Source organism: Mirounga angustirostris, unplaced genomic scaffold, assembly GCF_029215605.1.
Source record: "Mirounga angustirostris isolate CCGP_5_RB_7025 unplaced genomic scaffold, mMirAng1.0.hap1 SCAF_2, whole genome shotgun sequence".
Lineage (NCBI taxonomy): Eukaryota > Metazoa > Chordata > Mammalia > Carnivora > Phocidae > Mirounga > Mirounga angustirostris.
The window spans coordinates 46,119,109-46,129,798 of record NW_026991710.1 but is presented as its reverse complement, the minus strand read 5'-3'; positions in this window follow the sequence as shown (position 1 = coordinate 46,129,798).

The window sequence follows — 10,690 nt, the reverse complement described above, 5'->3', positions numbered from 1 at the left end:
TCTATGACACCCCTTTTAGCTGTATGCAAAACTTCTTAATGACATGGATCTCATCCTTTTTAACTCATCACCCTAATGTGCCTGATAAAAGATTTAATAAATCCTTTGAATCAGAAAGTGAAAAATTAGTAGGAGAGACAATTAGTTAAAATCAAAGATTAAAAACAAGCCTAAAGTGTGAGGCTAAAATAAACAATAGAAATAAAACCCTGGAAATCATAACTTGTAGAGCTCAGTGAGAGTTTCTCAGAGTTTAAAATAATACTAGGGGGCACCTGGGTGGCTCAGTTGGTTAAGCGACTGCCTTCGGCTCAGGTCATGATCCTGGAGTCCTGGGATCAAGTCCCATATCGGGCTCCCTGCTCAGCAGGGGGTCTGCTTCTCCCTCTGCCCTCTTCCCTCTCGTGCTCTCTGTCTCTCATTCTCTCTCCCTCAAATAAATAAATAAAATCTTTAAAAATAAATAAATAAATAAATAAAATAATACTAGGGTTCTTGCTCTATTTTGTGATGAGAAAAATACTGATTAATTTTAGACTTTGAAATATTTATGGTAAAATATCAAGAGTAATGATTTAAAAAATTAGAAAAGAAAGTACATAAATTCTAATCTAGTTGAGGGAAATATATCAGAATATTAAAAAATAACCAGTTCTAAAAAGAGGAAGAAAGGGGGAAGAAAAGAAATGAATGAATGAGATATATAGATATATAGAAAACATGAAATAATATGATAAAAATGAATCCATATATATATGAAAAATAAATGGGCAAAATACATTAGTTAAAACACAAAGATTTCCAAATATAACTTCCACATAAAATATACATGTGTCTACATTATTTATATCTAGTTGTGGCTTTCAGGAGACACCTGAAACATAAGAAGCTAGAAAGGTTGAAGGTAAAAGGCTAGAAAAAGGCAAACCAAGCAAAAAATGACCAAAAGATAATTGGACAGTATGTTAACATAATTTAATATTAGACAAAAACAAAAAGCATTATCAAAGCTATAGACCGTTTTTAAGTAATGATCAAGATTCCCTTTACAATGTAATTTAAAATTTTCCAAACCTATGTACCTAATAAGATATTCTTAAAAAGTATAAACACACAAACAAATGAAAATTTATAAATTCACCATCACTAGAAGATCTCAATGCAATTTTGTCAGTAAATGATAGGCCAAGCAGGCAAAAAACAACAACAACAAAAAAGCAAACAAAATTACTATGAATCTAGAAAATTGGAACAACATAATTAACACCTTGATATAATGAGCATATATTGATCATCGCACCTCACATATAGATAATAGCCATCCTTCTGAAGCACATACAGAATATTTAAAAAATTAAACACTAGACCAGAAAAAAATGGTATTAGGCCATAAAGCATATTTGAAAATTTTTCAAAGAATCAGTAACATATTATTTGACTAAATTAACTAATGAATAAAATAGAAAATTTAAAATTACACTTCTAAATAATTGATAGGTCAAATCAAAGAAATGTTAACATGTTCCTATGGTAGAAAAGAAGAAAGTCAGATAATTAGGAGCCTGTCATCTAAATTTAGTTATAAAGAAAACAGAACAAATCCAAAGAAAATAATTGGCAATAAATAAACAGCAGAATAAATGAAATAGCAAGACCGTATAACAGGTAAGATAAAAGTAGCTAAAAATTGATTCTTTAAAATGAATGACAGTGGTGCCTGCGTGGCTCAGTTGGTTAAGCATCTGACTTCTGCTTAGGCCATGATCTCAGGGTCCTGGGAATGAGCCCTGTCTTAGGGGTCCATAGTCAGCAGAGAGTCTGGTGCCCCTCCCCCACTCATGCTCACTCTCTCTCTCTTTCTATCTGTCTCTCTCAAATAAGTAAAATCTTAAAAATAAATAAAATCAATACTAAATAAGAAAACTTCTGACATTAAGAGAAAAGACAAAAAGCATTACAAATAAATGGGAGCCAATGACTATGACTACAGCAAAGATTTAAAACTAGAATGTCTCTATGGTCCTTCTGCACAATTGCAAGACAGTGTACCTGAGATATCACTACCTTCAAATGTTCTGGTAGCCTAGTGGGGCCTGGAGCAATTGAAGCACGGCATAATGATTAAAAGTAATTGAAGCTGATTGACTTATTTCATTCAGCATAATACCCTCCAGTTCCATCCACGTCATTGCAAATGGCAAGATTTCATTCCTTTTGATGGCTACATAATATTCCATTGTATATATATACCACTTCTTCTTTATCCATTCATCTGTCAATGGACATCTTGGCTCTTTCCACAATTTGGCTATTGTGGACATTGCTGCTATAAACATCGGGGTGTACATACCCCTTCAGATCACTACATTTGTATCTTTGGGGTAAATACCCAGTAGTGCAATTGCTGGGTTGTATGGTAGCTCTATTTTCAACTTTTTGAGGAACCTCCATACCGTTTTCCAGAGTGGCTGCACCAGCTTGCATTCCCACCAACAGTGTAGGAGGGTTCCCCTTTCTCCACATCCCCGCCAACATCTGTCATTTCCTGACTTGTTAATTTTAGCCATTCTGACTGGTGTGAGGTGGTATCTCATTGAGGTTTTGATTTGGATTTCCCTGATGCCAAGTGATGCTGAGCACTTTTTCATGTGTCTGTTGGCCATTTGGATGTCTTCTTTGGAAAAATGTCTGTTCATGTCTTCTGCCCATTTCTTGATTGGATCATTTGTTCTTTGGGTGTTGAGTTTGGTACATTCTTTATAGATTTTGGATACTAGCCCTTTATCTGATATGTCATTTGCAAATATCTTCTCCCATTCTGTCGGTTGTCTTTTGATTTTGTTGACTGTTCCCTTTGCTGTGCAAAAGCTTTTTATCTTGATGAAGTCCCAATAGTTCATTTTTGCCCTTGCTTCCCTTGCCTTTGGCGATGTTTCTAGGAAGAAGTTGCTTCGGCTGAGGTCAAAGAGGTTGCTGCCTGTGTTCCCCTTCAGGAGGGATGGGGTGGCCGGGTGATAGACATTGGGGAGGGTATGTGCTATGGTGAGCGCTATGAATTGTGTAAGACTGTTGAATCACAGACCTGTACTTCTGAAACAAATAATACGTTATATGTTAAAAAAGAAGAAGAAGAAAAAGAAGATAGCAGGAGGGTTAGAATGAAGGGGGGGGGAAACAGAGGGGGAGATGAACCATGAGAGACTATGGACTATGAGAAACAAACTGAGGGTTCTAGAGGGGCTAGGGGTGGGGGGATGGGTTAGCCTGGTGATGGGTATTAAAGAGGGCACATACTGCATGGAGCACTGGGTGTTATATGCAAACAATGAATCATGGAACACTACATCAAAAACTAATGATGTAATGTATGGTGATTAACATAACATAATAATAAAAATAAATAAATAAATAAATAAAATAAAGGAAAAAAAAAGTAATTGAAGCTGTAGTTAAAATCTTCCACCACCACATCAACCACCAGAGAGTGGCTGTTTTATACTTTGAAAGAAAGATTATTTCTACCCAATACAAACTCTTCTAGAGAATGAAAAATATATCCCAACTGAATTATAAAATACTGGTATAACATTTATAAATAAACCAACAAAAACAACATATTAAAGAAATTACAAGGCAATAACAGATAAAAAACCCTAAAGAAAGCAATGACAAACCACATCAAGAAATTTAAAGTATTATAAATATATATATATGTATATGTAATGTCCACTTTGATTGTATCCAAGAATGCAATGTTATTTTAATATTTTAAAAACCTATTAAAAGAAGTTAACCCCAGGTGAAGATGGCAGAGTAGGAGGACCTTGAGCTCACCCGTCCCATGTTTATAACTAGGTATCATCCACATTTAAGTAAATAAACTGGAGAGCAAACCAATGACTGACAGAGCAAATTCACAATTAAATATAGAGAAGCATCTGAAAGGTTAGGAAGGTCAGAAATGCAGAGGGAGGCTATCCATGGGAGGGAGGGAGCTGCACACAGATAGGGCAGAGAAATGGGACCTCATACCAGGGAACTCACATAGGAAAGACTAATCCCCATAAGATTAGGCTTTGCAAACCAGAGGGGCTGAATTCTGTGTTTTATGTATTTTATGACCAGTGGGACTTGGAGCTTAGAGCTTTAAAAGTCAGCTAACTCAACACAGGGGTAGCCAGGAGGGCAAGAGATAGCTGGGTTGCCACCCTTAAAGAGACAGCAGCCTGCATGGAGAGGTAACATAAAGACATCAGTTTATACAACACTAAGGGCAACCTGGAGAGAGATCTGTTTAAACTGATTTCAGGGCATGTTGGGGACTTCTCTGAAAATGAGGGACCTGGCAGATGCTATCCCCCTAACACCACCCCCCAACATAAACACAGGGCCATCAGTGGGAGGCAGGGCTGTGCAAACACTTGCTACCTAACCTGCTAACAGTGTGCCACACTCACAAGTTCTCCTGAGGACTTACCCATGCCAAGCCTGCTAGCCTCAGACCTGGGCTCAGGGCAAATTTTGTTAAAGTGGAAGGTGCCACACTCAACCACTGGATGCACAGCTGCTGAAGTGCTGCACCCAGCCACACGTCCCCAGCCACCTTTGGGTGCCAGGCCCAGCTGAGCCCAGCCATCACTGCATGCTGAACCCAATCTTGCACCCCTAGCTGCCCTGGCACACAGTCCTCAGCTGTTGCAGAGCTTCAGGGGATCTGGCATAGGACTAGTGGCTCAGTGCAAATTTTGCTAACACCACTACCCCACTCCCAAGCTCCCTGGTGGGCACAACCCCCCAAAGCTGGCCTGCCTGGGTCCCACTAACACTACAGAGAATAAGCACAGCCCACAATAGGCACAGAATGAGTGCAGAAGACAGCACTGAAAGGAAAAGTAACTCAGACACAATAGCAGGGCATAAGGGGCACACCTAGGATACTCTCCTGAAGTGCCAGATTTTGGTGAACAGGGGACACTGCACTCCAGGGCACTCCAGAGCCTCTTCATAAAGTCAAGACTTTGAAGAGTAGAAGACACAGCTGACTTTCTTAACACAGAGAACAGACACAGAGAGGCAGACAAAATGAGAAGACAGAGAAATTTATCCCCCAAAAAAGAACAGGACAAGGCCATGGACAGAAATCTAAGCAAAAAATATATAAGTAAAATGCCTGATAGAGAATTTAAAGCAATGATTATAATGATACTCACTGGACTTGAGAAAAGAGTGGAAGACATGAGTGGGACCCTTAACACAGAGATAGAGAATACCATAGCAGATATAAAAGGTTCAATAAGTGAAATGAGAAACATGATTGATGAAATGAAGAGTGGGAAAGAATAAGCAGAATAACAAATTAGGGACCTAGAAGACAAAGTAATGGAAAATCATCAAGCTGAACAAAGGAGGGGGAAAAAATTATGCAAAATTAGAATAGATTTAGGGAACTCGGTGACTCCCTCAAATGTAATAACATTTGTATTATAGGAGTCCCAGAAGAAGAGAGAGAAAATGGGACAGAAAATTTATCTGAAAAACAATAGCTAAAAACTTCCATAGGAAGGAATAGCTAAGAAGAACAATAGCTAAGAACTTCCATGGGAAGGAAACAGACATTCAGATCCAGGAGGCACAGAGAACCCCCATAAAAATCAATAAAAACAGACCCACACCAAGGTATATTGTAATTACATTGGCAAAATATAGTGATAAAGAAAAAAATTTAAAAGTAGCAACACAAAAGAAGACAGTAACTTACAGGGGAAAACCCATAAGGCCAGCAGGAAATTTTCAACAGAAACTTTGCAAGCCTGAAGAAGTGGCATGATATACTCAAAGTGCTAAATGGGAAAAATGTGTAGCCAAGAATACTCTACCCAGCAAGGTTACCATTCAGAATAGAAGGAAAGATAGTTTCCCAAACAAATAAAAACTAAAGGCATTCATGACCACAAAATCAGCCCTGCAAGAAATATTAAAAGGGACTGAGTGGAAAGGAGAGACCAAAAGTGACAGTATGAAGGCAGGAAACAGAAAAACATTAAAAATGAATATTTTTGTAAAAAATAATCAGTCAAGAAACTCACAAAATAAAAGGATGTAAAATATAACAATGTGTACCTAAAACATGGGGAGGAGAGAAGTAAAGAATGAGTTCAAACTTAAAAGACAATCACCTTAAGGTGACTGCATATAGACTGCTATATGCAAAATGTTATATATAAACATAATATAACAATATACCAAAACCACTAACTAATCTTGGGGTCCTAGGATCGAGCCCTGCATTGGGATCCCTGCTCAGCTGGGAATCTGCTTCTCCCTCTTCCCCTCTCCCTCAACCCCTCTCCCTCTGCCCCTCCCCACACTTGTGCTCACTCTCTCTCAAATAAATAAATAAATAAATAAATAATAAATAAGCAAACGAATAAATAAAATAAAACAAAGACTGTAATAAGAGCCCAAAAAAGCACTATATAATAATAAAGGGGATAATCCAACAAGATGATAAAACAAATGTAAATATTTATGTACCCAAATACATAAAATAGTTAATAACAAACATAAAGGAACTAATTGATAATAATACAATAATACAATAACAATAGGGGGCTTTAACATCCCATTTACATCAATAGACAGATCATCTAAACAGAAAATCAATAAGGAAATGATGGCTTTGAATGACACACTGGAATAGATGAATTTAACAGGTACATTCAAAACATTCCATCCTAAAACAGAAGAGCACACATTCTTTTCAAGGGCATATGGAACACTCTCCAGAACAAATTACATATTAGCCTGAAATATAAGCCTCAACAAATTTAGGAAGATCAAAGTCGTATCATGTATCTTTTTTGAACAAGACAGGAACATTCACCACTGTTATTTAACATAGTACTAGAAGTCCTAAATACAGCAATCAGACAACAAAGAAATCAAAGACATCCAAACTGGCAAGGAAGAAATAAAACTTTCACTATTTACAAATGACATGATATTATATAGAGAAAACCCAAAAGACTGCACCAAAAAACCACTAGAAGTGATAAATGAATTCAGTAAAGTCACAGGATACAAATTTAATGTACAGAAATCTGTTGCATTTCTACACAACAATAATGAAGCAACAGAAAAAGAAATTAAGACACAGTGCCATTTAAAATTGCACCAAAAGTAATAAGATACCTAGGAATAAAGCTTACCAAAGAGGTGAAAAACCTGTACTCTCAAAACTATAAAACACTGATGAAAGAAATTGAAGGTGACAGAAAGAAATGGAAAGGTATTCCATGCTCATGGATTAGAAGAACAAATATTGTTAAAATGTCTATACTACCCAAAGCAATCTACACATTTAAAGCAATCCCTATCAAAATACCAACAGCATTTTCACAGAGCTAGAATAAACAATTCTAAAACATGTATGTAACCATAAAAGACCCTGAATAGCCAAAGCAATCTTGAAAAAGAAAAGCAAAGCTGGAGGCATCATGATTCTAGACTTCAAGTTATATTACAAAGCTGTAGTAATCAAAACAGTATCCTACTGGCACAAAAATATACACATAGTTCAAAAGAACAGAATAGAAAACCCAGAAATGAACTCACAATTATATGGTCAATTAATCTTCAACAAAGCAGGAAAGAATATCCAAAGGGAAAAAGACAGCCTCTTGAACAAATGGTGTTGGGAAAACTGGATAGCAACATGCAAAAGAAAGAAACTGAACCACTTTCTTAAACCATACACAAAAATAAATTCAAAATATATAAAGAATTTATAAAACTCAACACCAAAAACCAAATAATCCAGTTAAAAATGTGCAGAAGACATGAACAGACGTTTCTCCAAAGAAGACATACAGATGGCCAACAGGCACATGAAAAGATGCTCATCATCACTCATCTTCAGGGAAATGCAAATCAAAACAACAATGAGATATCACCTAACCCCTGTCAGAATGGCTAAAATCAATAACAGAAGGAACAACAGGTGTTGGGAAGAATGTGGAGACAACGGAACATTTGCGTACTGCTGGTGGGAATGCAAACTGGTACAGCCACTGTGGAAAACAGTATGGAGGTTCCTCAATGTCGGGTTTGGCCAGCAAACCCTGAGACAGTGAATAAAAAGATTACTCCAAACACCTAAGTAGGAGAAAGGAGAGGGCCTCAGGACCAGACTCTCTAGTGGCAAAAGGCCCCAAGCCAAACTCTACCTCCATTTTTACTATGCATGTTATCAAAGAATCAAGATTAGAAAGGAATGTAAAGTTTCAGTAACTAGGGCAGTGACATTTACAGGCATTGTGTTATTAGAACGGTCTGTGTTCATGAATTGCAGGCAGGGTGTAGGTGACTATTAAGGATTTATGTCTAACCTAAGTTAAGCCTGGGAGATAGCATTGAGCCACAATTAGGATCTGACTGTTTTCAGCCCAGAAAATTCCAAGGAGGCTCAGTTTTCTGGTCACCCCTTCCTTGCTCTTCAACTAGCCTCCCCCAAGGAGGATTGTGTTTATCATATCTTAGCTAGCCAGGCATTGTGAATTCCCACACTCAAAAAGTTAAAAATAGAAGTACCCTACTATCCAGTAATCACACTACTGGGTATTTACGCAAAGAATACAAAACACTAATTCAAAGGGATACGTGCACCCCAATGTTTATAGCATCATTATCTACAATAACCAACATATGGAAGTAGCCCAAGTGTCCACTGACTGATGAATGGATAAAGAAGATGTGGTATATATATACAATGGAATATTTAAAAAGAATGAAATCTTGCCATTTGCAATGACATGGATGAATCTAGAGAGTATAATGCTAAGTGAAATGAGTCAGTCAGAGAAAGACAAATACTGTAGGATTTCACTCATGTGGAACTGAAGAAACAAAACAAATGAACAAAGGGAGAAAGAAAAGAGAACACGAGAGAAATCAAGAAGCAGACTCCTAGGTATAGAGAACAAACTGGTGGTTACCAAGGGGCAGGGGGGTGGGGGAGATAGGTAAAATACGTGATGGGGATTAAGGGGGGGATTACGTGATGAGCACAGGGTGATGTAATTGTTGAATCACTATATTGTATATCTGAAACTAATATAACACTGTATGTTAACTAATCTAAAAGTAACTACAGATAAATTATTAGAAATAGTAAAGAATTTAGAAAGATTTCTAAGTAATATCTCGATAATTACTTATTTTCTTATCCTAAAATACACATGTAATATTTTCAAATTTAGAATATGGAGTTTTAAAACATTATTTTCAAATTTAATTGTTGCAATGTTAACTCCATGATTAGCATTAAACAAAGCAGTTTCTCCTATCATCAGAAATTAAGATTTTGCACTGCATTTTTTTTTAAGATTTTATTTATTTATTTGAGAGGGTAAAGAGAGAGAGAGAGAGTGCTCGAAAGCACCAGCAGGGGGGAGGGGCAGAAGCAGAGGGAGAAGCAGGTTCCCCACTGAGCAGGGAGCCTGACACAGGACTGGATCCCAGGCCTCTGGGATCATGACCTTAGCTGAAGGCAGATGCTTAACTGACTGAGCCACTCAGGCACCCTGCATTGTGTTTTAAAGTTAATTAATTAGTTACTTTATTTGGCTTTTAAATAATTTTATTTGGCAATTTAAAAGAAGAAAATGTGTCTTTTTTTTTTTTTAAGATTTTATTTATTTATTTGAGACAGAGAAAATGAGAGACAGAGAGCATGAGAGGGAAGAGGGTCAGAGGGAGAAGCAGACTCCCCGCTGAGCAGGGAGCCCGATGTGGGACTCGATCCCGGGACTCCAGGATCATGACCTGAGCCGAAGGCAGTCGCTTAACCAACTGAGCCACCCAGGCACCCGAAAATGTGTCTTTTAATAATGTTCCTACATTTAAGAAAATCTACTTAGTCCTTTTATATGTGTTGGATTAGTTAGAACTGTTAGTAATATATAAGTTTAATAGATTAATAATTAAATTCAATCTCCAATTGTAACTGTAGTTTACAAGTTGGGAGAACAAACAGAGTTAACAAATATTTTAACAAATGTGGTTATTTATAGCAAAAACTGAAAATTGAAACAAAAAAAGCATTTGATTTCAAATTTGCAAAGCAACTTTTCTTGAAACCTTTATATGAAATGTTCAGTTAAAGAGGAAAATTCTTTGTCCTTTTTAGCATACAGTTTTAGACAGACCCAACTTTATACTAAGAAGTAGAATAGAGATTTTACTTACATTTTGTAACCACAAATATGTAAAAATATTTATCTACTTAACAAGATGAAATTTTCCCCAAGGTTTGGCTTCTGAAAACACCTGTGTTAACAGAGTCCCCTTCTAGGAAGGTTCTTCTTCAATTGTGATTGAGACCTGTTTTTGTTTCTGCTACATTTTCTGTTTAAGGCTGAAATGAAACATTTGGTATCCCCCCCACCCCCCACATTGATGGCTTTGCCAAGATAAACTATTTTCAAAGTGAATCTTTGCATAACTAAATAAATTCAAATACTTCATGGAAGTAAGGGATATGCTACAATCAAATTCCATGTGATATTTATCCCAAATAATTATTTAAGTTTTTTATGGGTAATTATAATTCCTGATAACACCTAGGCAGAATAATAAATTCTTCAATTAAGTTATGCCTAGTGCTCAATTTTAAATTTCTGCTTTCTAGATC